Source organism: Carcharhinus amblyrhynchos, chromosome 6 (genome assembly GCF_965287045.1).
Source record: "Carcharhinus amblyrhynchos chromosome 6, sCarAmb.v2.hapA, whole genome shotgun sequence".
Lineage (NCBI taxonomy): Eukaryota > Metazoa > Chordata > Chondrichthyes > Carcharhiniformes > Carcharhinidae > Carcharhinus > Carcharhinus amblyrhynchos.
The window spans coordinates 115,998,802-116,022,343 of record NC_137329.1 but is presented as its reverse complement, the minus strand read 5'-3'; the positions used below and the strand labels follow the sequence as shown (position 1 = coordinate 116,022,343).

At 45.5% G+C, this 23,542-nt stretch overlaps 1 protein-coding gene across 2 annotated transcripts in view; it reads right to left on the bottom strand.

The window, feature by feature from the left end:
- LOC145344245 (monocarboxylate transporter 2-like) overlaps nucleotides 1-23,207 on the bottom strand; it is a 208,563-nt gene extending 185,356 nt beyond the window's left edge. For both annotated transcript variants that reach the window (XM_080191268.1, XM_080191273.1), the window contains exon 1: nucleotides 22,940-23,207. The gene's annotated coding sequence lies outside the window, so the exon portion shown is untranslated. The remainder of the gene's footprint in view (nucleotides 1-22,939) is intronic.
- Nucleotides 23,208-23,542: the final 335 nt, after the last annotated feature.

The following is a 23,542-nucleotide window of genomic DNA, read 5'->3' as shown; positions in this document are numbered from 1 at the left end:
GTAAGATGTGCTGGTTAGGTGCATTGGCTATGCTAAATTCTCCCTCAGTGTACCCGAAGAGGTGCAGAAAGGTGGTGAGTAGGGGATTTTCATAGTACAAAGAACAAAGAAAATTACAGCATAGGAACACCCCTTCAGCCCCCCAAGCCTGCACTGACCAGGCTGCCCGTCTGAACTAAAACCCCCTACTCTTCCGGGTACCGTTTCCCTCTATTCTCATCCTATACATGTAATTGTTAAGGCGCCCCTTAAATGTCACTATCATATCTGCTTCCACTACCTCCTCCGGCAATGAGTTCCAGGCACTGACTACCTTCTGTGTAAAAAAGACTTGCCTCGTACATCTCTTTTAAACCTTGCCCCTTAAACCTGTGCCCCCTAGTAATTGACTCTTCCAAGTAACTTCATTGCAGTGTTAATATAAGCCTACTTGTGTTTAATAAAGAAGTCAACTTTACTACCTGCTGTAGGTACACCCTCAGTGCTGTTAGGGATTTCTAGCATTTGACCCAGTGACAGTGAAGGAATGCCAATATAGTCCCAGTTAGGATGGAGTTTGGCTTGGAATGGAATTTGCAGGTGGTGGTGTTCCCACTTGCCTTGTGCCTTTGCTCCTCTAGGTGGGAGGTAATGAGTTTGGAAAGTGTTATCTAAGGATCCTTGCTGTGATCCATTTTGTAGATGGTGCACAGTGCAGTCACTGTGCATCGGTGATGCAGGGTGTAAATGTTTCAGGTTTTGGATGGGGTGCCAATGAGGCAGATTGCTTTGTCCTGGATGGTCTTTAATTTGCATTCCCATCGACCACTCTTTTGCACTGGAAGTGAAGTGACTACAAACATACGCATAGCAATTTAACATTTGATGTTTTCCAACATGCAACTGCTGTTATATGAATGGAAGCTGTTGAGTAGCAGTGTTTTCTATGCAATGTGAAGGAAGGAAAAGCAGAAAGGGGTGGCACGGTGGCACAGTGGTTAACATTGCTGCCTCACAGTGCCAGAGAACTGGGTTCAATTCCAGCCTTGTGTGACTGCGTGGAGTTTGCATGTTCTCCCCGTGACTGCAAGGGTTTTCTCTGGGTGCTCTGGTTTCCTCCCACACTCCAAAGATGTGTGGGTTAGGTAGATTGGTCGTGCTAAATTGCCCCTTGCTGTCCCAGTAAATGTAGGTTAGATGGGTTAGCCATGATGAATGAGTGGGGTTATGGGGATAGGGTGGGGGAGAAGCCTGGGTAAGGCACTCTGGGGCAAATTTTCCTGCCCTGTCTGCCATGGGAATTGCAACAGGCGAGGGGCTGACTATGGAAAGATCCATTGACCTCAAGCGGGATTTTTTGGTTTTGGGAGCGCAGCTGGGGAATTCCACTCTCTGTCATCGAGTGGACACAGACAAAATGGGCCAAATGGTCTCCCTCTGCACTGCAGGGATTATGTGAGAATCGTTATTGCAAACATCCTGCAGAAAATCACAAGCAACCCTTGGCGAAACTTATAACCAGACTTTCATGATTTTGAGCGAGAGATGGAAAATATCGTGTGGAAACAGAAGATGAACTAGATGGACGAGAAACAAATAAAACAAATGAATCATTTTTTGCCTCTTACAACTCTATAATCATCCTGGAAACAACAAAGTCAATGAATCATATTTTTTGTTACAACTCTATGATTACCCTTAACCACAAAGACTTGTACATATCATTTTACTCCAACAACTTCCACATCGAGTCACTATAATAAACTATGAACTGTCAATGCAAAACCTACATAAAAATCTATGTATAGATCAGACTGTGAATCATTTCATTGTGAAATTGTACTAACTTTTCATGATGTAGCCATTCTGTATTTTAACCAATGTCTTTATAACAAACCTTCCATCACTGGAGGTCAAAGCTTGATAAAATTGAACTTACAATCAATCTACAAAAATGGGAGAATGTGTCACTTGAATGTGTGGATAATGTGTAGCATAGTGGTTAGCACTGTTGCCTTGCAGCGCCAGGAACCCGGTTTGATTCCTGCCTCAGGTGACTGTGCGGAGTTTGCATGTTCTCCTCGTGTCTGCATGGGTTTCCTCTGGGTCCTTCTACTGTCCAAAGATGTGCAGGTGAGGTGGATTGGCCATGCTAAATTGCCCCTTAGTGTCCAAAGATTTGCAGCTTAGCTTGGTTAGTGATGCTGAATTGCCCCTTAGTGTCAGGGGGATTAGCAGGGTATGTATGCTGGTTTCTGGGAATAGGGCCTGGGTAGGATTGTTGTTGATGCGGGTTTGATTGACTGAAAGTCCCCCTGCTGCTCTGTAGAGATTCTTTGATTCTAAATGTGCTTTGATGAGGTTTATCATGAATTGGTTGACTGAGGTTGACAGATACCTAAGCAGTCAGGAGGAATGTATGAAAAATCCTCTGCATACTTGTGTGCCAGTATTTTATAATCTCGCCTGCCTGAGGCTCATAGCATCCTGCCTAATGCTAATGGAGAATGCTGTTCTGTGAGCCTCACTGGACCCAACTCTGGGGTGGGCTAGGTGGTAAAATTTCGGCAGTGGTTTGCTCACCGTGGACATCTTACGGAAGCATGGCAGATACATCAGCTGAAACCTTTGGGATGACATTGGGAAGATAGTAATGGAAAGTTATCTCTGCACAAACACAATGGGATTATGGGCCTAAAATGGGTGGAACAATAGTCAGTTCAGTAATATAGAGAGCCAAGTCCAATCTGCATGGAAATTCAAGCAAATGCGGCATTGATTGGGATCTTTCTTTTCAGCCAGATCTCGCAGCACCTGCACTCATTTGGCATCTGAACTCCTAAATTTGCTTACCTGTGTTGATTTTACTATGTTAATGGCACCATAAAAAAGGAATTGCTGTGTTGTCAGGTCTAATGTTGTACAAGCTCCAACTAGCATATCTGGGCAAGTGGGAGGTGGTGGCATAGTGGAATTATCACTAAATTAGTTACCCAGAGACTCAGGGTAATTTTCTGGGGACCTGTAAGACCAAAAAACCACAAGACATAGGAGCAGAATTAGGCCACTCGGCCCACTGAGTCTGCTTCACCACTCAATCATGGCTGATACTTTTCTCACTCCCATACTCCTGCCTTTTCCCCATAACGCCTAAACCCCTTATTAATCAAGAACCTATCTAACTATTTGAGTGCAGGTTCAAATCCCATCATGGCCTGTCAGTGAAATCTGAATTCAATATAAAATCTGGAATTAAAAGTCTAATGACAATTATGAAACCATTGTCATAAAATCCCATCTGGTTCACTGATGTCCTTCAGGAAAGGAAATCTGCCAGCCTGTTCTGGTCTGACGTACACGTGAATCCAGATCCACAGCATTGTGGTTGACTCTTAACCGTCCTCTGAAATGGCCTGGCAAACCATAAGTTCAAGAATAATTGGGGATGGGGAATAAATGCCAGCCCAGCCAGCGAGGCCCACATTCCCTGAATGAATAAAAAAAATAGCCTAACCACTGTCATGAGAAAATGCTGGGTTTTTGTGTGCAATTAGGGGGTATAGGCATGCTCTTCTTAGCTTTACAGAACAACTGTGGCCCACCACTGGCCCACCCTCATACTTCTCCCTCCTCCACAATGAACTCTCTCCCCTCCGTCTTCCCACACTCCTCTTCCCCCTCTTTTAGACCTTGCTTCCATTGTGAGCTGAAATATTTAAACTCCGGGTGCTGTGTTGGGAACATAGGAACATGGGAATTAGGAATGGAAATAGGCAAAATCAGCCGTAAGACCACAAGATCATAAGACACTGGAGCAGAATTAGGCCACTCAGCCCATCGAATCTGCTCCGCCATTCAATCATGGCTGATATTTTTCTCATCCCCATTTTCCTGCTGTTTCCTCATAACCCCTCATCCTCTTATTAATCAAGAACCTACCTTTCTCTTTCTTAAAGACACTCAGTAGCCTGGCCTCCACAGCCTTCTGCGCAAAGAGTTCCACAGATTCACCACTCTCTGGCTGAAGAAATTCCTCCTCATCTCTGTTTTAAAGGATTGTCCCTTTAGCCTGAGACTGTGCCCTCTGGTTCTAGTTTGTCCTACTGGTGGAAACACCGTCTCCATCTCTACTCTACCCAGGCCTCGCAGTGTCCTGTAAGTTTCAATAAGTTCCCCCCTCATCCTTCTAAACTCCAATGAGTACAGACCCAGAGTCATCAGCCCTTCCTTATACAACAAGCTCTTCATTCCAGGGATCATTCTGGTGAACCTCCTCTGGAACCTTTCCAAGGCCAGCACATCCTTTCTTAGATATGGGGCTGAAAACTGTTCACAATGCTCCAAATGGGGTCTGACCAGAGACTTATACAGCCTCAGAAGTACATCCCTGCTCTTGTATTCTAGACCTATTAACATGAACGCTAACATTGCATTTGCCTTCCTAACTGCTGATCGAACCTACACGTTAACCTTAAGAGAATCTTGAACAAGGACTCCCAAGTCCTTTTGTGTTTCTGATTTCCTAACCATTTTCTCATTTAGAAGCCCTTTGAGCCTGCTCTGCCATTCAATCAAATCTCAGTTGACCTCTCCCTGGTCTCAGATCCACATCCCCACCTGTTCCCTATATCCCTTTAATCCGTTTTTTAAGTCAGGAATATATCTATCTCCTCCTTGTTAACATTTAATGATTCAGACTCCACCGTGCTACGGGGCAGCAAGTTTCACAAATTCACCACCCTCTGTGAGAAGTAGTTCCTCCCCATCTCAATTCAAAATCTATTGCCTCTCAACCTATAGCTATGACATCTTGTTCGAGATTGCCCCATAAAGTGAAACATTTGGTCTACTTTTACTCTATCAATCCCTTTTAGAATTTTTCACACCTTGATCAGGTCCCCTCTCATCCTTTGAAACTCAGGGCTTTGGATTAGTCCCTGCAGTTTTGAGTTATTACCATGGGATCTAAGGACAAATTACCTTCAATCCTCAGACTGCTCCATTTCCCTGTCTCATTGGGCAAAATCATGTACTACAAGAGGCACTCAGGGACAATTAACCTTTAATATTTGCAGGATTGACGCCATGTCAGGGTGTCACGGTGGCACAATGGTCAGCACTGCTGCCTCACAGCGCCAGCGACCTGGCTGCGATTTCTGGTTTGGATCACTGCCTGTTTGCACATTCTCCCTGTGTCTGCGTGGGTTTCCTCCGGGCGCTCTGGTTCCCTCCCACAGTCCAAAGATGTGCGGGTTAGGTTGATTGGCCATACTAAATTGACCCTTAGCATCAGGGGGACTAGTAGGATAAATAAATGGGGCTATGGGGATAGGGTCTGGGTGGGATTGTGGTCGGTGCAGATCCGAAGGGCCAAATGGCCTCCTTCTGCACTGTAGAGTTTCTATGATTTATATGCCTATGGCAAACAAAGAACATTTTGAATACAACCAACCTGAAAGGAAAACGTTATTATTACCATTATTCAAATTGGAGTTCTATTCATACATTTTGTAAAGATATAGTTACGGGTCTCATGGAGCTCATTTAACCCCCAGCTTAATTAATTTCAAAGTATTTGCAATCTGTCACTCTTCTACACAAAGTATGTCATTGTTTCGAGCATGTTGACCTTGATGGTGGTGTACAGTTATATATAATATCGGAATAGACCCAGCGCACCACTCCAGAAAGCCAAATAAGGGAACGTGCGGTCTATACTGTGTTGCCCAGTGAGCCAGTCACAACAGAAGCATTTCCGTAATATTAGAATGCATCACCCACAATGTCAGCCTTCATTATATTGCTGTGATATCAAAGTGACTCACGAGCGTATGTTGTTTGTGTTTCAATATGACAATCTCCACAACCTCCACGCATGCACTTGGAACCTCAACCTTTAAATGTCAGATATAGAAAAGGCATTTCTGTTCATTTTTGAACATTGGCCCAAGCAAAAAGGAAGAAGGACCTGTATTTGTACAGTGCATTTTCACAGCTTCAGGCCATACAGCTGGTGAGGTATCATTAAAGAGTATTTATTGTTGTAACGTGGTTATTGCAGCATTCAAATTGTGCACAGCAATTGTGGGCGGCACAGTGGCCCAGTGGTTAGCGCTGCTGCCTCACAGCGCTAGGGAATCGAGTTGAATTCTGGCCTTGGGTCACTGTCTATGTGGAGTTTGAATGTTCTCCCCATGTCTGCATGGGTTTCCTCCAGATGCTCCGGTTTCCAACGATGTGCGCGTTAAATTGATTGGCTTTGCTAAATTAAACCTAATGTCAGGGGGATTATTAGGGTAAATATGAGGGGTTAGGGGAATAGGGCCTAGGTGGGATTGTGGTTGGTGCAGACGCAATGGGCCAAATGGCCTCCTTCTGCACTGTAGGAATTCTATGAACATGTCGCTCAAACAGTAATGAGGCAACACTGAGATCACCCACTTTTAGTGACATGAGGCACGTAATGAGGAATAAATATTGGCCAAGATACCTTTCCTGCTTTTCTCTGGTATTTTCCACCATGGTGTGGTTTACCTAAGCGGGAATATGAGGCCTCATTTTAATATCTCATCTGAAGGATGGCACTGCACTCCCTCAGTACTGCACTCAATTACTAGCCCATATTTTATACCCAAGCCTCTGGGTTGGGACGTGAACCCACAACTTTCTGACCTCAGAGAAAATGCTCGATCACCGAGCCACAGCTGACACCGTGGTCAGGATTTTAACAGCCTCTGTGAGGCAGACCGGGAAGCAGGGAAGGCAGTAAAGTTGCATGGAGTTGGGTCGGGTATGTTACCCGGGACTGGACACGGAGAAACTGCCCACACCAATGGAAAGATAACTAATTAGCCGCAATTCAAGGGCAATTTGGGAGGCATTTTATGGCATTGTCAGTATTTCATCAATGGCAGGAATACACCCCATGGTGTGCAGAGTCTGCCAGGTGAGGTGAGCCGTAAGCTGGAGCCAAATGCAGATTGGCCCATGGAGGGGCTCTGTGCTGGTAAAACAAACACTTCAAACCACCTCCCTCTCCACTGAGTTTAAAAAAGAATTAAATATACAAGGCTTGCATCTGTCAAAGTCTCCTGCCTGCCAAGCAGTGACCATGGGTGGCAAGGGTGGCACAGTCTTTAGCAGTGCTGCCTCACAGCTCCAGAGACCTGGGTTCAATTCCTGGCTTGGGTAACTGTATGGAGGTTGCACGCTATTCCCGTGTCAGCGTGGGTTTCCTCCGGGTGCTCCGGTTTCCTCCCACTGTCCGAAGGTATGCAGATTAGGTAGATTTGTCATTCTAAATTGCCCATAGTTTCCTGGGATGTGTAGGCTAGAGGGATTGGCGGGCCACATGTGTGCAGTTGTGGAGAGAGGGCCTGGGATGGGATTGATGTCAGTGCAGACTTGATGGGCTGAAAGGCCTCCTTTGGCACTGTAGGATTTCTATGATTCCTGGTGGCACTGTTGAGGCTTCAGGGATGTGGGACCTCTGACTGAGCCAGTCGCATCAGAAGCCTGCTCTCCACCCCCTCCCACCCTCACCACAATCTTTCCTTATAGCTTGGTTCCTCCTGCTCAGGCAACATCTCCTTCACACCCTCTCCAGTGCAATCACATCCTTCCCACAATGTGGTGACCAGAAATGCACACAGTACTCCAGTTGTTGCTGAACCAACGTCTTACACAGTCCCAGCATGGGCTCTCTATTCTTGTATGCTATGCCTCAGGTAATAAAGGCAAGAATCCCCTATGCTTTCTTAATCACCTTATCTACCTCTCCCGTCATCTTCAGCGATCTATGGATATGCAATCCAAGGTACCTCTGATCTTCAATATTTTCCAGGGTCCTACCATTAAGAGTGTAATCCTCTGCCTTGTCAGCCCTCTCCAAGTGCATCACGTCACACTTCTCCGGGTTTAATTCCATTTGCCATTGCTCTACCCACCTGACCAGTCCATTGACATCTCCCTGCAGTCTACGGCTATCCTTCTCACGATTAATCACCCTACCAATTTTCTATGAACTTCTTGATGATAACCCCTACATTTGAGACAAAGTCATTAATGTACATCACAAGTAGCAAGAGCTCTAGCACTAAGCCCTGCAGAACCCTACTGGGAACAGAACTCTAGCCACAGAAAATCCATTTGCCATCACCCTCTGCTTCACGTCTCAGCCAATTTTGGATCCAATGTGCCACTTTGCCTTGCAATCCATAGGCCCTTACTCTTTTGACCAGTCTACCATGGGGGACATGCAAAAGCCTTGCTAATCTCCATATAGACTACATTATTGATATATCTCTGGAGGCATCTTGCCTGCTGAGAGTAGGAAATGACCACATAGTCTTGCATAGAATCTTATAGTGTAGAAGGAGGCCATTCAGTCTGCACTGATCACAGGCCCACCCAGGCCCTATTCCCATGCATTTACCCTAATTAGTCCTCCTGACACCAAGGTGCAATTTAGCATGGCCAATCCACCTAACATGCACATCTTTGAACTATGGGACAAAACCGGAACACACAGAGGAAAACCATACAGACACAGGGAAAATGTGCAAACTCCACACGGTGATCTAAGCCAGGAATTGAACCCGGATCCCTGGCACTGTGAGGCAGCAATCCTAACCACTGTGCCACCGCATATCCATGGTGGGACTGATATCACACTCAATTGGGTGCCCTGATTCAAGGTATTACCTTATAAGTGAATGAACCAGTGCCAAAAAGGATCTAAACCCACAGCCCGCAAGAACACAAGGCTGCACCCCGGGAAGTGTGAAATGTGACTTAGTCAATGTAAGGACAACATACAGAAGAATTTGCTCACCCAGGAATGAGTTATTGTATGTGGGTGTTAGTGAGTAATTGGTCTTGCATGTGTACAGAAACATAGAATCACTACAGTGCAGAAAGAGGTAATTCGGCCCATTGACTCTGCACTGACTCTCTATCGAGCATCTCACTCAGGCCTACCCACACATTTACACATCCCTCTAACCTACATATCTTTGGACACTAAGGAGCAATTTAACATGGCCTACCCACCTAACGTCTTTGGTCTATGGGAGGAGACCAAAGCACCCAGACATGGGGAGAACATACGAACTCCACACAGTGACCCAAGGCCGGAAGTGATCCCTGGCGCTGTGAGGCAGCAGTGCTAACCACTGTGCCGCCCTACAATGGACAATGGCTTCAAGGTCATTCTTACACTTTTACGCAAGGATATTTTGGCCTTGGAGGGAGTGCAGAGGAGGTTTACTAAGCTGATGCCGGAGTTGAGGGGGTTGACCTATGAGGAGAGGCTGAATAAACTAGGCTTGTACTCGTTAGAGTTTAGAAGAATGAGGGGAGATCTCATTGAGACGTATAAGATGATGAATGGGATGGATAGGATAGAGGTGGAGAGACTCTTCCCGCTCAGAAAGGACAGTAGGACTAGGGGGCACAGCCTCAAGATAAAGGGGGGGGGCGGTTTAGAACGGAGTTGAGGAAGAATTGCTTCACTCAAAGGGTGGTGAATCTCTGGAATTCTCTGCCCGTTGAAGTGGTGGAGGCTGCCTCGCTAAATATTTTTAAGAAGCGGGTTAATGGGTTTTTGATAAGAGAGGGGATTAAGGGTTATGGGGAGAGGGCGGGAATGTGGAACTGAGCCACGACAGATCAGCCATGATCTTATTGAATGGCGGGGCAGGCTCGAAGGGCTAGATGGCCTACTCCTGCTCCTATTTCTTATGTTCTTATGTTCTTAATTCCTGATTTTTATTGAATTCAGATTCCATTTTCCATAATGGGAATACCCTGGGGTCTCTGGATTATTAATCCAGTGACAATAACACTACGACACTGTGTCCCCAAATATCTGAAGGGGTTAATAAGTTGGGGCAGCAAAAGACTTGAGCTGGAAAGGGGAAGGTGATTAACTCGGTCTCCGGAGAGTCCTTTTGTTAACTGGGGCTGTCTTGAATGCAAATACCCAGAGCAATACAAATGCCCAGAACACCCCAACGGTAAGGATGAAGAGTGTCGCTGCCTGCCTGAGATGCCCATGAGGCAGGATACACAGCTTTGGCAGTCAGACAGGATAGGGAAGCCCAGGAAGGGAAGTGGAGGGGGTGGTAGGGTGGGGATGGGGGTGGGTGAGGGAGGGCAGGGGTGTGGTGGTGGGAGGGGGCGGAGGGATGTGGTGTTGGTGGATTTGGGGGGGGCGGTGAATCAGTATTGCTGTGCATAAAACACTAAAAGCTGCTGAAGGAAAAGGGAATCAAAGGCTCCAATGTTATTTCTTTATCTTGGTTCTATTTTGAGTTCTCCATGCAAAGGAGAATGCAAAGGAACCTCCTGATAACAATGTCTGTGTAGGCTTTAACCTGTTCTTTGGCCCTCTGAGTTCATAACTCAATCTAGTTCACATTTGTAGGGTGCATGTGAATTTGAATGTCTAAATGTGATTACTGAGTGTGCCTTTGTCAATTTAATGTAATGTAAAGTGACATTGTGGATCCCTGGGGAACAATTAGTGTCAGGGTTTGATTGTTCTATTACGTCTCTCCCAGATAAAAGAAGAGGCATGGAGAAATGTGAACTAATGTCCTGTATCTTGAAGATGGCTCAGAGATGGCTGTCTGAGATTCTATGAGCTGTAAAGGCAAAACACTAATCACACTTCTGTTTGGGAGGAGAGGGTAGCATAATGGTATTGTCACAGGACTAGTAATCCAGAGACCCAGGTAATGCTCTGGGGACTAGGGTTCGAATCTCACTGTGGCAGATGGTGAAATTTGAATTTGATAGAAAATCGCTGGAATTAATAGTCTAATGAGTATCTTCAAACTCAAACCATCTGGTTCACTGATGTCTTTTAGAGAAGGAAATCTGTCATCCTAACCTGGATTTATGTGTGGCTTCAATGTGGTTGACTCTTAATTGCCCTCTGAAATGGCCTAGCAAGCCACAGAGATCAAGGGCAAGTAGGGATGGGCAATAAATGCTGGCCTTGCAACTGACTCCCATGTCCAATGACTAAAACAAAACTTCTTTTTCTTATTTTGGGCAAAGTTTGTTTAGGGTGGCACAGTGGTTAGCACTGCTGCCTCACAGTGCCAGGGACCCAGGTTCCATTCTGGCATTGGGTTCAGGTCTGTGTGGAGTTTGCACATTCTCCCCATATCTACGCAGGTTTCCTCCCGCAGTCCGAAGGTGTGCAGGTTAGGTGATTAGCCATGTGAATTTGCCCCTTAGTCTCCAAAGATGTGTAGGTTCAGTGGATTGGCCATAGCAAATGGTCAACCCACAGAAAGTGACTGGCCCGGATGGGGTAACTAGTGGTGTTTACTACCAAATTAAACATGTTGGACTTTAACCTGGTGCTGTGAGACTTCTTACCGGATGGGGTACCCAGACAAGCATTCAGATCCTGCGTGGATTGGCTGGCGGGGGTATTTGCAGACATCTTCAACCTCTTTTTACAACAATCTGAGGTCCCTATCTGCTTCAAGAAGCTGACCATCATTCCAGCACAAAAAAAAACTTCAAAACAACATTGTGATTATTGCAGGCATGGCACTTGGCATTCCCTTATTCCAGCTCCTCAGTATGATCTTTGTGTGTGTGCTGATAAAAGGGATCAGAAGTGGCTGTGAAGTGATGTAATCTCCATCTTAAAAATGCCGACTTTTTTGGATATATATTTTTGTCTGTGCCTTAATGACTATCATCCGTTGGCTCTGACATCCATCATTATGAAATGCTTCGAAAGACTAGTCATGGTACAAATCACTTCCAGCCTCCCGGACTACCTGGATCCACTACAGTTCACCTAGTGCCATAGCAGGTCCATAGCAGACGCCATCTCCCTGCCCCTGCACTTAACCCTGGAACACCAAGGTAACAAAGATACATAAGTCAGACTCCTATTTATTGACTACAGCTTAGCCTTCAACACCATTATTCCTATGAAACACATCTTCAAACTCTGTGGCCTGGGCCTCGACTCCTCCCTCTGTGACTGGATCCTGAACTTCACAGGCCACAATCAATAAGGACAGGCAACAACACCTCCTCCACGATCATTTGCAACACCGGTGTTCCACAAGGCTGTGTTCTCAGCTCCCTACTATACACGTGTGACTGTGTGGCCAACTTCACCTCCAATTCGATTTTCAAGTTTGCTGACAACACCACCGTAGTGGGTCGGATCTCAAACAATGATGAGACGAAGCATCGAAATGAAATATAGAAGCTGGTGAACTGGGACGGCAAAAATAATCTCTCCCTTAATGTCAACAAAACAAAGGAGATTGTCATCAACTTCTGGAAGCAAAGTGAGAACATGCCCCTGTCTACATCAATGGGGGGCGAAGTAGAAATGGTCGGGAGCATCATAGACGTGGAGGCTTTGGAAAGAGCGCAGAGGAGGTTTACCAGGATGTTACCTGGTATGGAGGGTCTTAGCTATGAGGAGAGATTGGGTAAACTAGGGTTGTTTTCCCTGGAAAGACGGAGAATGAGGGGAGACCTAATAGAGGCGTACAAAATTATGAAGGGTATAGATAGGGTGAACAGTGGGAAGCTCTTTCCCAGGTCAGAGGTGACAATCACAAGGTGTCACAGGCTCAAGGTGAGAGAGGCGAGGTATAACTCAGATATCAGAGGGACGTTTCCTACACAGAGGGTGATGGGGGCCTGGAATGCACTGCCACGTAAGGTGATGGAGGCAGATACGCTGGGATCATTTAAGACTTAGCTGGATTGTCACATGAGCAGACTGGGAATGGAGGGATACAAATGAATGGTCTAATCGGCCCAATGAGCAGCACTGGCTTGGAGGGCCAAAGGGCCTGTTTCCTGTGCTGTACTGTTCTTTGTTCTTCGTTCATCATGTTTTTAGGTGTCCAGATCACCAACAATCTGTCCTGGTCCCCCCATGCTGACATTATAGTTAACAAAGCCCACCAGCACCTCTACTTTCTCAGAGGACAAAGGAAATTTGGCATGTCAGCTATGACTCTCACCAACTTTTACAGATGCGCCATAGAAAGCATTCTTTCTGGTTGTATCACAGCTTGGAATGGCTCCTGCTCTGTTCAAAACAGCAAGAAACTACAAAAAGTCCACGAATATAGCCCAATCCATCACACAAAGCAGCCTCCCTTTCATTGACTCTGCCTACACTTCCCACTGCCTTGGCAAAGCAGCCAGCATAATTAAGGACACGGCACTCCCTGGAGATTCTCTCTTCCATTTTCTTCTGGAAAAGATACAAAAGTCTGAGGTCATGTATCAACCGATTCAAAAACAGTTTCTTCCCTGCTGCTGTCAGACTTTTGAATGGACCTACTTTGCATAAAGTTGAATTTTTTCCTACACCCTAGTAATGACTGTAACACTACATTCTGCACTCCTTTCCTTCTTTATGAACGGTATGCTTTGACTGTATGGTGCCCAAGAAACAATACTTTTCGCTGTATACTATATCGTCTAGACTCGAAACTTTAGCTCTTTTCTCTCCTGACAGATGCTGCCAGACCTGCTGAGATTTTCCAGCATTTTTCAGATTCCTGCAACCGCAATAATTTGCTTTTAGCCAGGATCGTGATTCAAGGGTATTTAAATATGCATGCCAGACATAATCTGGGCACGAGTTCTGAGAGGAGAGACAAGATGGTTTCGATGCTCGAGGGTGTGACTTGGAAGTAGGTTTTTAAACAAAACTTAGGGTACTTTTTTGGAGAACCACTGGAGTTCTAGATCCGAAATAGCTGGAGTTTGCTACAAGTTTTAAAAGCCTTTCTTTATTCAGAAGAAAACAGGTTAAACTGGTTTGTTGGTTGTCTTCATTTTAATAAAAGAGACTCAGTGGGGGAGGGGAGTGGGCTGTGGGGGAGGGTGATGGTGAAACGAGAGCTTTGAAACAACTGAGAGCAGAATGTTAAACACTGAGCAAATCGTTCTGAAATTGGAGGAAGTTGTGGGAAAAAACATCGCAAGAGTTCAAAACAACAAAGAATCTAAAGGGAGAGATTCAGGTATTTTCTTTGTTCAAATCCCAGTTCGAACGTCAACTGCCGCACGTGGCATAGTCTTCGTTCTGCTTTTGTTTACAAAAGGTGGAGGGGAGGGGGGGAGACAACATCTTTAGCTAATATAAGGGTTCTTTTTCACAGCAGGAATGGTGCATGGGTGACTGAGTTGTAGATGTTGTGAGTTCCCTGAATCACTGACAGCAAGTCAGTGACAGTGGTTAGCGCTGCTGCCGCACAGCGCCAGGGACCCAGGTTTGATTCCCAGTTTGGTAACTGTCCCAGGTTCAATTCCCAGTTTGGTAACTGTCTACGTGGAGTTTGCACATTCTCCCCATGTCTGAGTGGGTTCCCGCTGGGTACTCTTGTTTCTGCCCACAGTCCGAAAGACGTGCTGGTTAGGCGCATTGACCCGAACAGGTACTGGGGTGTGGCGACGAGGGGAATTTTCACAGTAACTTCATTGCAATGTTAATGTAAGCCTACTTGTGACTAAAACAAATTTTACTTTACTTTTATAAGGACTTTCAACAAGGTAGTTTGTTCACCAGCTTTGCTGCTGCTTGAACATTTGTACTCTGCTCACTCTCCTGGAATAATTAACTCCGGCGATCCTGCCACATGGCATCACAGTGCCAGAGACCCGGGTTCGATTCTCAGCTTGGGTCACTGTCTCTGTGGAGTTTGCACATTCTCTCCGTGTCCACGTGGGTTTCCTCTGGGTGCTCCAGTTTCCTCCCATGGTCCAATGGCGTCAAGTTAGATGGATTGGCCAAGCTAAATGCCTGGGGTTACAGGCATAGGGTGGAAGGGAAGCACGTGGGTGGCATGCTCTTTCAGAGAGTCAGTGCATACTTGATGGTCCCACTGGCCTCCTCCTGCACAGTATGGGTTTGATGGCTCTATGGTGTAGGATATTCGGCTGCAGTGACTCCCCATGTGGTGACCCTGGTTCCACCAGTCTGAGACTCACTAGTCCTCAGGGGGCAGTCCCTAAGCCGCTGGCAAATGGAGCCTTGCAGATTAAGCCAGCAAAGGGAAGACGAGAAAAACCAGTGAAGGGACAAGCCAACGCAACAAGCATTGAAGACAGTGGTGAGGAAGGCAAGTCAGATTTGAAACTCCCAACTCCTGGTCATTTGAGCAAAGGTTATGTCTCATGTGGGAGGTAAAGGGGAAGGGAGAAGGGGAAGGGAAATCCTAATTGACAGTCTACGAGGCTTGAGGAACTACCCCTATGCTATGAGCATAAAAATGTTGGCATGCTTTTTATTCATGGGATGTGGCCATCGCTGGCTGGCCTGCATTTAGTGCCCATCCCTAATTGCCCTTGAACTGAGTGGCATGGCCTCTTCAAAGACAACCACATTGCTGTGGTCTGGAGTCACATGTAGGCCAGACCAGATCAAGATGGCAGATTTCCTTCCCTTGAGGACATTAGTGAACCATAAGACTATAAGACATGGGAGCAGAATTAGGCCACTCGGCCCATCGGGTCTGCTCCGCCATTCAATCGTGGCTGATATTTTCCTCACTCCCATTTTCCTGCCTTTTCTCCGTAACCCCTTATTAACCAAGAATCTATCTATCTCTGCCTTAAAGAAACCAGATGGGTTTCTACGACAATGGTCTCATGGTCATCTTTTATGGGCCGCAATTCTCTGACCTTGCCATGGCTGGGATTCTCTGGACCGGTGTTGTGAACGCAGATATGGCTTGGCGCTAAATTTTCTGTTCTCGCTGGCAGCGGCGGTGCCGCATGCGAGTCTGGAGAATTCCGGCCTTAATTCCAGACTTTATGGGATTCAAAATTCACGGTCCGTCATGGTGGGATTGAAACCCAGGTTCCCCGGAGCGTTACTCGGAGTTTCTGGATGAGTAATCAGGTGACAGGATCACATCGTCACCACCTCCCCATGAGGAATGGAAATTGCATCAGGTTTTGAGGCAATTTTGGGATTGAAACAGCATTGCGATAGATGAGAATGAATGTACTGGTCTGTAGGGGCATTCAGGGAATGTAAAATCTCAGTCTCATGGTGGGTACGATGTAGTTCGATTAATGATGCAGCAACTATATTTAACATCAGGACATCAGGATTAAATAGCACATTTGGCAATTTTGGAAGAATCAGTAAAAACTGTGAGAAAAAGCTGAAGGAAAATATTAAACGAAGTAAATGGTGTGGAACGGAATGAATAAGAGAAAGATCAAATTACGACCACTGTATGAATGAAATTATAAGCAAGGATAAAAATGCCTCTGTGGAGACTTTTGAGAATGATATTTGCACAAGGTCTGGTTCTTGGCTGATGGCCAGTGAGAACCTGCAGAGGACTGCGGAAGGGAGGTTAACCTCTTGTGTTCCTGATAAACATCTTAGGGTCATGTCAACTTCCAAATGACCACTGATGTCTGTAAAAGCAGAAGACTTGTTCAGATTTATTTAGTGAATCATGTGTGCGCTATCTAGGGAACAATAGCATGGGCAGGCTGGAATTTGTTTCACGTTATCTTGTCCTAAAGGAAGGGAAGGTGGGGAGGTTGGTTATGATTCTCCCAGCCTGCTGTGCTGTCAGGAGACATCAGCGGAGGACATTTATCGGGCTTCCGTGTAATCCCAGGATCAAGATTTTTGGAGTAATCAGGAAATCGGCATGGAGCTGATTTCAATATTTTAATCATGTCATTAGTGGGCCTGGGACTGAAATCTCTGGGGCCATTGGAGTCTTCCCTTCCACCCCCTCACTCGCCCAACAGCCAGCCCCGCCAGGGTTCACTCCAGTGGGGTTTACATCTGCTCCCCACTAACGGGGAACGGGCAGCCCGACCCCGCTGGAGGGAAGAGAGACCACTGAGGGCCCCACAGACGGTTGGGGATAAGGGCCTGGCACTGCCTAAGGGGCAAACTCACAGTGCCCAAGGGACACCTTGGCACTGCCCATTGGGCATCGGGCAGCGCCAAAGGGCAGGGACAGAGTGGGTGGGGCCTCTTGAAGCCGGGCCTATTGAGGGTGATCAGTGGCATGGGAGTTGGGGGGGTGAGGGTCTCACTGCCACTGTGCACTGGGATTGCTGGCAGGGGGAGGGAGGACAGCGATTGGGGCTGGCCATCCAGGAGGAGATGGCGGGGGGTGGCTTGGCGCTGTGGACGGGGCTGTTAGGGGCGGTGGGTGGGGTTGGCGGCTGGTGTTAGGGCTGCCAAGAGGTGGGGTGGCGTTGGGGCGGTTTTGGGGGAAATCGGGGCTGTCCGTGCAGTGGATCAAGGAGATCAGGCCTGGCCAATGGTCAGGGACTTCGGGGCTGGTGATGGGTGGGGTTTGGGGGACATTGGGGCTGGCCTAGAGAGGTCTGGGAGGCCAATAATCAACGGGTGGTGGTGGGGGGGGTGGGGGGCGTTGGGGGGGGGGGGGGGGGGGGGGCGGGAATGGTGGGCAGTCAGAAGGCCAGCAACGGAAAGCAACCAGGGGTGGCCAGCGATCGAGAGGTTGGTAATTTGGGCCACTGCGCATGCTCCGTTCTCCGCAATGACAGATTGCTGTATGCGCAGTGCCCCGCTAACCGCAATGCTGCCAGCCTCTTGGATGGAAATAGACCCTGTCCACTGATTTTCAGAGGTAATCACGCTGCACAGAATGTCAGAGATTCAATCTAAAAATCAGACTAAAAAAAATCGACGGGAGCTACTCCTGTTTCTACGCAAGTTGGGGACTGAGGATCCACTTTGGAGAATCCTAGCCAAGAAGTCTAATCATCCTTTCAGAGTTGAAAACATCATTGTAGAAGGATCAGGGACCTGTGTCACGATGTATCCAATGCCCTAGTTCTGTACCACGGGTGGATGAGATCACCTGGGTCGCTGTGGACTTATCTCAGTGTGCTTGGAAAGGGGATATGTTTGTTTGCTTATACGATATAACTGAAACCGCAACACCAATCTGCAGGTTCTCTGGAGATCTGGGAGGTCCCTTGCACAGTCATAGTGTCCAAGGGTTCCCGGCACATGTGGCAGATGATAGAAAGGGGAATATTGCATTATAATTTTGCACAGAGAATACTGAGGGTTCGATCATTCTTCACCTGGATAGCAGATTTTATTTATCCCTGCACAACTTGTTAGGCTAGGTACACAAGCGTTATCAAATATTATCATAGTATAATATTATTTATTTTATAATATGATGAATATTACCAAAGGGATGGAAGAATGGATTAAACTCACGGGTGTCATTGTGTTCAGAGGCTGGTAGGAAGATGGAGTGAGGAGGATATCAGGATAGAGGGAGAAGAATTCTGACCAAAGATGTCATTACTGGGGTTCATATTGGACTTCTTAGTCATGATAACATTTCAACTGAACGCACAAACATACATGCATGCACTTGCATATACATGCATGCACACGCATAAGCATACACACACTTGTGCAAAAACAGGCACACACACACACACACACATACACACACATATGCGAACACATGCACACACACACACATGCATGCACACAGACACACACACATGCACACACATACATGCACACACAAACACACACACACTCTGACAGCAGGAAATTCCAACTTGGTTCTGCATAGCCATGGTGGGATCATTATAACACTGAAACCCAATCAGATGACATGTTTCAAGATATGAAGTTATATGTCAAGGAACCAGGGTCAGAAAGGGATATAAATTCACAAGCCGCAAGGACATTGCTGCTCAGGCAGGGAAGCATAACAAGCTCGGGTACACAGGTCTTGCTGAGCGCAAGTAAACTATTGCATAGTGCATTCATATAGGTTTTCCACGTAAAATGGAAATTGTATCTAAAGCTATTTCATGCCATTGATACTTATTTGGGGTGCAGACTTTAGGGGGCAATGAGACCCCTGCTTAAGAGTCTTACACAGCTTACAGTCACATAAATTTACAGTACAATGGGAAGCCATTCAGCCTACTGGGTCTATGACAAGACTTTGAACATGATGTCCGTTTTAATGCCATATTCTGCCTTTCAATAAACCTGCAAACTTGGCCTCTTCTAGTACCCGACCAAATGCCTTTCCAAAGTTGCTATGGAATCTGCTTCCAACATGCTTCTTGGTCATTTGCTCCACATCTTAATGGCTGTCTACCCATATGATTAAGACAATTATCAAGAGCAATGTCTTTTAAAGAGAGGATATGAGGAGATAAGCTAAAAGTTTGAGTTAGGAAGTTATTCCACTTCAATATATAATTTCCCCGATTTTGTTGAAGTCCACCCTCAAAGCTCTATAGATCTCCATGGAGTAAATCTTCCCTTTTCCAATGACAGTTTAAATCTGTCACCAAGTTACATGGAGTAGGGGGTGCTTCTGCAGGCACGTAAGCCAGAATTTTACCACCTCACTTGCCCTGGAATCAGTGTGGGCAAGGCTCGCGGAACAGAATGCTCTATCAGCGTTGGACGGGATTTTACAAGCCTCACCCAAGCAAGGTCCTGAAATCCTGCCCATTGAAACTGTAATGTCTTCAAGCTGACCAGACAATCACATTGCAGGATTCTCACAGACAGCAAACCAGGAAGTAAAATGCTCTGGATCTTGCACTTTTAATTAAATTTAATGAAATTAAAAACAAAGCCTCCTATTAAATTCAAATTAATTTAAAAGATCAAATGTAAGTTACAATATCTTGATTTCATAATTGTATTGTATATCTAAGTTCAGGAAGTTTGTATTACAAAGTAAATGTATGCTTCGACTGGGTGACTCTTTAACCTAACTGTACCCAAGAAATTCATGGTATTGAATGAGTGCTAATTTTACACCCTAACCAACATTAAAGAGTGTGCATACACACATGGGATTGAGGAAAAAACTCAAATGTCTCAAACAAAACTGCTTAAATTATTATGAAAATGCTGCATGATTTTTTTTTACCATGATGGAGATATTTCACAAATATTAAATTTGCCTCATAGGGCTGGAGAGATTTCCAGCAGTAATTATGAAGTTGGCAAGCCATAAAAAAAATGAGTTAAAGCTCATTCAATGTGTAATAACTTTTTCATTTTTTTTTAAAAGCAAGACTAATAATGTGAAAAGGCAAAATTTCAACGGTTCAATGATTTCTACTTGACTGCAGCCTGAGGTGACTTCAACAGCTTTCTCTACAGGGAAGCATAGAATCATTGACAACAACTTCTGTGTTATTTTGTGCGACTGCAGCTAGCAGCATGGCTGTCAGTTTCGTGAATGTAATTAAAACCAATGCTGACAGTTTTGCTGTCATTTCTGTTAAAAAAAATCGAGCTAATCAGAATTGAGGGAGTGCTGCACTGTCAGAGGCGCTGTCTTTTGGGTGAAATGTTAAATCAATGACCCTCCTGCACCTTCGGATAAATGCAAAAGACCACATGGCAGCAATGGAAGTAGAGCAGCAACCTGTACTCTTTTTCTAGGTTCTGTTAGCATTGTGCACCAAGTAATTTAATGTAACTGTGTTAGCGCATTACTAAGAAGAAATTTCAACATTGGCGTGTGCAGGAACCAATTTTAATTGTTCTACTTCTCCTTAGGCTGGCATAATAGGAGATTAATCTCAGAATATATGAATAGAAAATTTCAAATGAAATACAGATAAAATACAGATAAAAGTATTGTCACTCTACATTCACAGTTAGAGTTATGAATTGCAAAAAAAAACTCACTAAGAAAACTTCAGGTAAACCTGTCAAGTGATCCAAAACTATATTTTTGTAGCTTCCAAAACCATGAAAAGTTTTAACACAAAATCACTACTAAATAAGAGGATAGCCTAATACTTATCCTCCTCACTTACAATGCAGTCTGACTGGGTCGCCATTCTGTCTGACTTTTTTATTCGCGGGCATCACTGGCTGGGCTAACATTTATTGCCCATTCCTAAGGGTGGCACGATGGCACAGTGGTTAGCACTGCTGCCTTACAGCGCCAGGGGCCCAGGTTTGATTCCTGGCTTGGTTCACTGTGTGGAGTTTGCACGTTCTCCCTGTGTGGGTTTCCTCCGGATGCTCCTGTTTCCTCCCACCGTCCAAAAATGTCCGAGTTATGTGGATTGGCCATGTTCAATTGCTCTTTCGTGTCAGGGGGATCAGAAGGATAAATATATTGGGTTACAGGGATAGGGCCTGGGTGGGATCATTGTCGGTGCAGGCTTGATGGGCCAAATGGCCTCCTTCTACATTGTAGAGATTCTATGATTTTAGCTGATCTCCATTTCAGAGGACATTTGAGAGTCAACCGCATTGCTGTGGATCTGCAGTCACGTATAGGCCAGACCGGATAAGGACAGCAGATTTCCTTCCCTAAAGGGCATTGGTAAACCAGATGGGTTTTTACAATAATTAACAATAGTTTCACAGTCATCATTAGACTTATAATTCCTGATATTTTTTAATTGAATACAAATTTCACCATCTGCCCTGGCGAGATTTGAACTTGGGTCCCCAGAGCATCACCCTGGGTCTTTGGATTGCTAGTCCAGAGATAATTCCGCTGTGCTACCACCTCCCCATCTTTTAGCCTTGGCTCCTAAGTCACATAGCTGTGGGTTGATAACTCAACCTTATAGACTTGAGGGCATCATTTGGGTTAAAATCAGGGCATCACCTTTCCTCTCAGGTGAACTTAAAAGATCCCATGATGCTATCCAATGAAGATCAAATGGTTGTCATAACAACCCATTGTCCTTATAAACATATTATGTCACCGCTATCTCATTACTTTTCCTGACCTTTGTTATACATACGTTGGTTGCCACATTTCCTTACAACAAATGACAACACTTCAGAAGTACTTAATAGCCTGTGGAGTGCTTAGATCATTATAAGGATCTAAAAAGCGCTACACAACTACAAGCTCCTTTTTTTTCTCCATTACTTTTCCCAAAGCCTCCTCAACATTTTGCTATGTCTTCCCACTGATCCCCGCACCATTAGCTCGTATTGCCATGAGAATTATTTTACAGCAGATCACTGAGATGCCAGTTTTATTGTACAATATTCCAGAAGGGTGGCACAGTGGTTAGCATTGCTGCCTCACAATGCCAGAGACTCAGTTTCGATTCCAGGCTTGTGGAACCATCTGTGTGGAGTCTGCATGTTCTCCCCGTGGGTTTGCTCTGCGTACCCCAGTTTCATAGAATCCCCCAGAATCCTAAACTGCAGAAGGAGGCCATTTGGCCCATCAAGTCTGCACCCACCACAATCTCACCCAGGCCCTATCCCCATACATTTATCTTAGCTAGTCCCCCTGACAGTAAGCGGCAATTTAGCATTGCTGATCCACCCAATCTGAACATCTTTGGACTGTGGGAAGAAATCGGAGCACCTGGAGAAAACCCAAGCAGACACGGGGAAAACTTCCCATGGTCCAAAAGACATGCTAGTTAGGTGCACCGGCTATGCTAAATTCTCCTTCAGTGTACCCGAACAGGCGATGGATTGTGGCAACTAGGGGATTTTCACAGTAACGTCATTGCAGTGTTAACATAAGCTTACTTGCGACACTAATCAATACGTTTTAAGCTTAAAAACTTCCCCCACTCCCTGCTGTGAAAAGTATTGTGAAAACAATCTTCATTGTCTATTTGCAAGTAAGGGACAAACTGAACCTTCACGTACCTTTTCCCTTCTTCGAATGTTTTGGGTGATCTACTTTCACTCAAGCCAACTAAAAGCTGTTCAGCGTAACACTGTGTTCACAGCACTTCAAAATGACATTCAGATGGTATCTGCTGATGTCAACCACATTGCAAGGACTAAATCTACTCTGTAATCACAGCTCTGCGAGGCTGTGAAGAATGAAGAATGCAATTTTAGCGCCAGAAACTGCACTTGAAGCTTGCAAAAATAAAAAAGATGGATATAGTTAAATCAAGTGTGACTAAAGACAACATTAAAAAAGTTTACCTTGTCTTCTAAGTCACCCCGGGTGCAGCAGAATCCTAGCTTGAATTAAGCAGTAATTCCTGTCCTAGAATGCTCGCGGCGAGTTTTCCCGTTTCTCAGCTGGCTCTGGCTGCCTGTAAAGCTTCAGAGAAAACCACATTTTCCAAGTGGAAGTGGGGCATGGAGGAAAAACTCCACATGGCTATGTTCAACAGCAGTCACTGTGAAAGGCAAGGCAGGGTTTCGGACTGTCCTGCTTGGCCGCAAGTCCCATTGTTAATTCAAGAACGTGTGAAGGGTTGTTGGAAATCGTACCAGGGTTTGACATGATTCCCATCCCATGGTGTCATGGCAGCTGAAGCAATTATCAATAAAAGTCACCGAAGTACAGAAGAAGGCAGTTATCCTCATTAGCTCCATCTGTGGTGGAAAAATATCACTGCAATGATTACATTTTCAAAGGTTAGGGAAATGCTGAGCTGTTTGCAATGCTGTATGGTTTTCTCTTTAAGTGTCATCTGAAGATCAAACACCATGAGCTTGTGCTATTTCTAGACTTCATGCGTGGCTAGTTTCACCGTGCTTTCTATTTATTTCAGCAGATCAGTGGTTCGTGAACTCTAA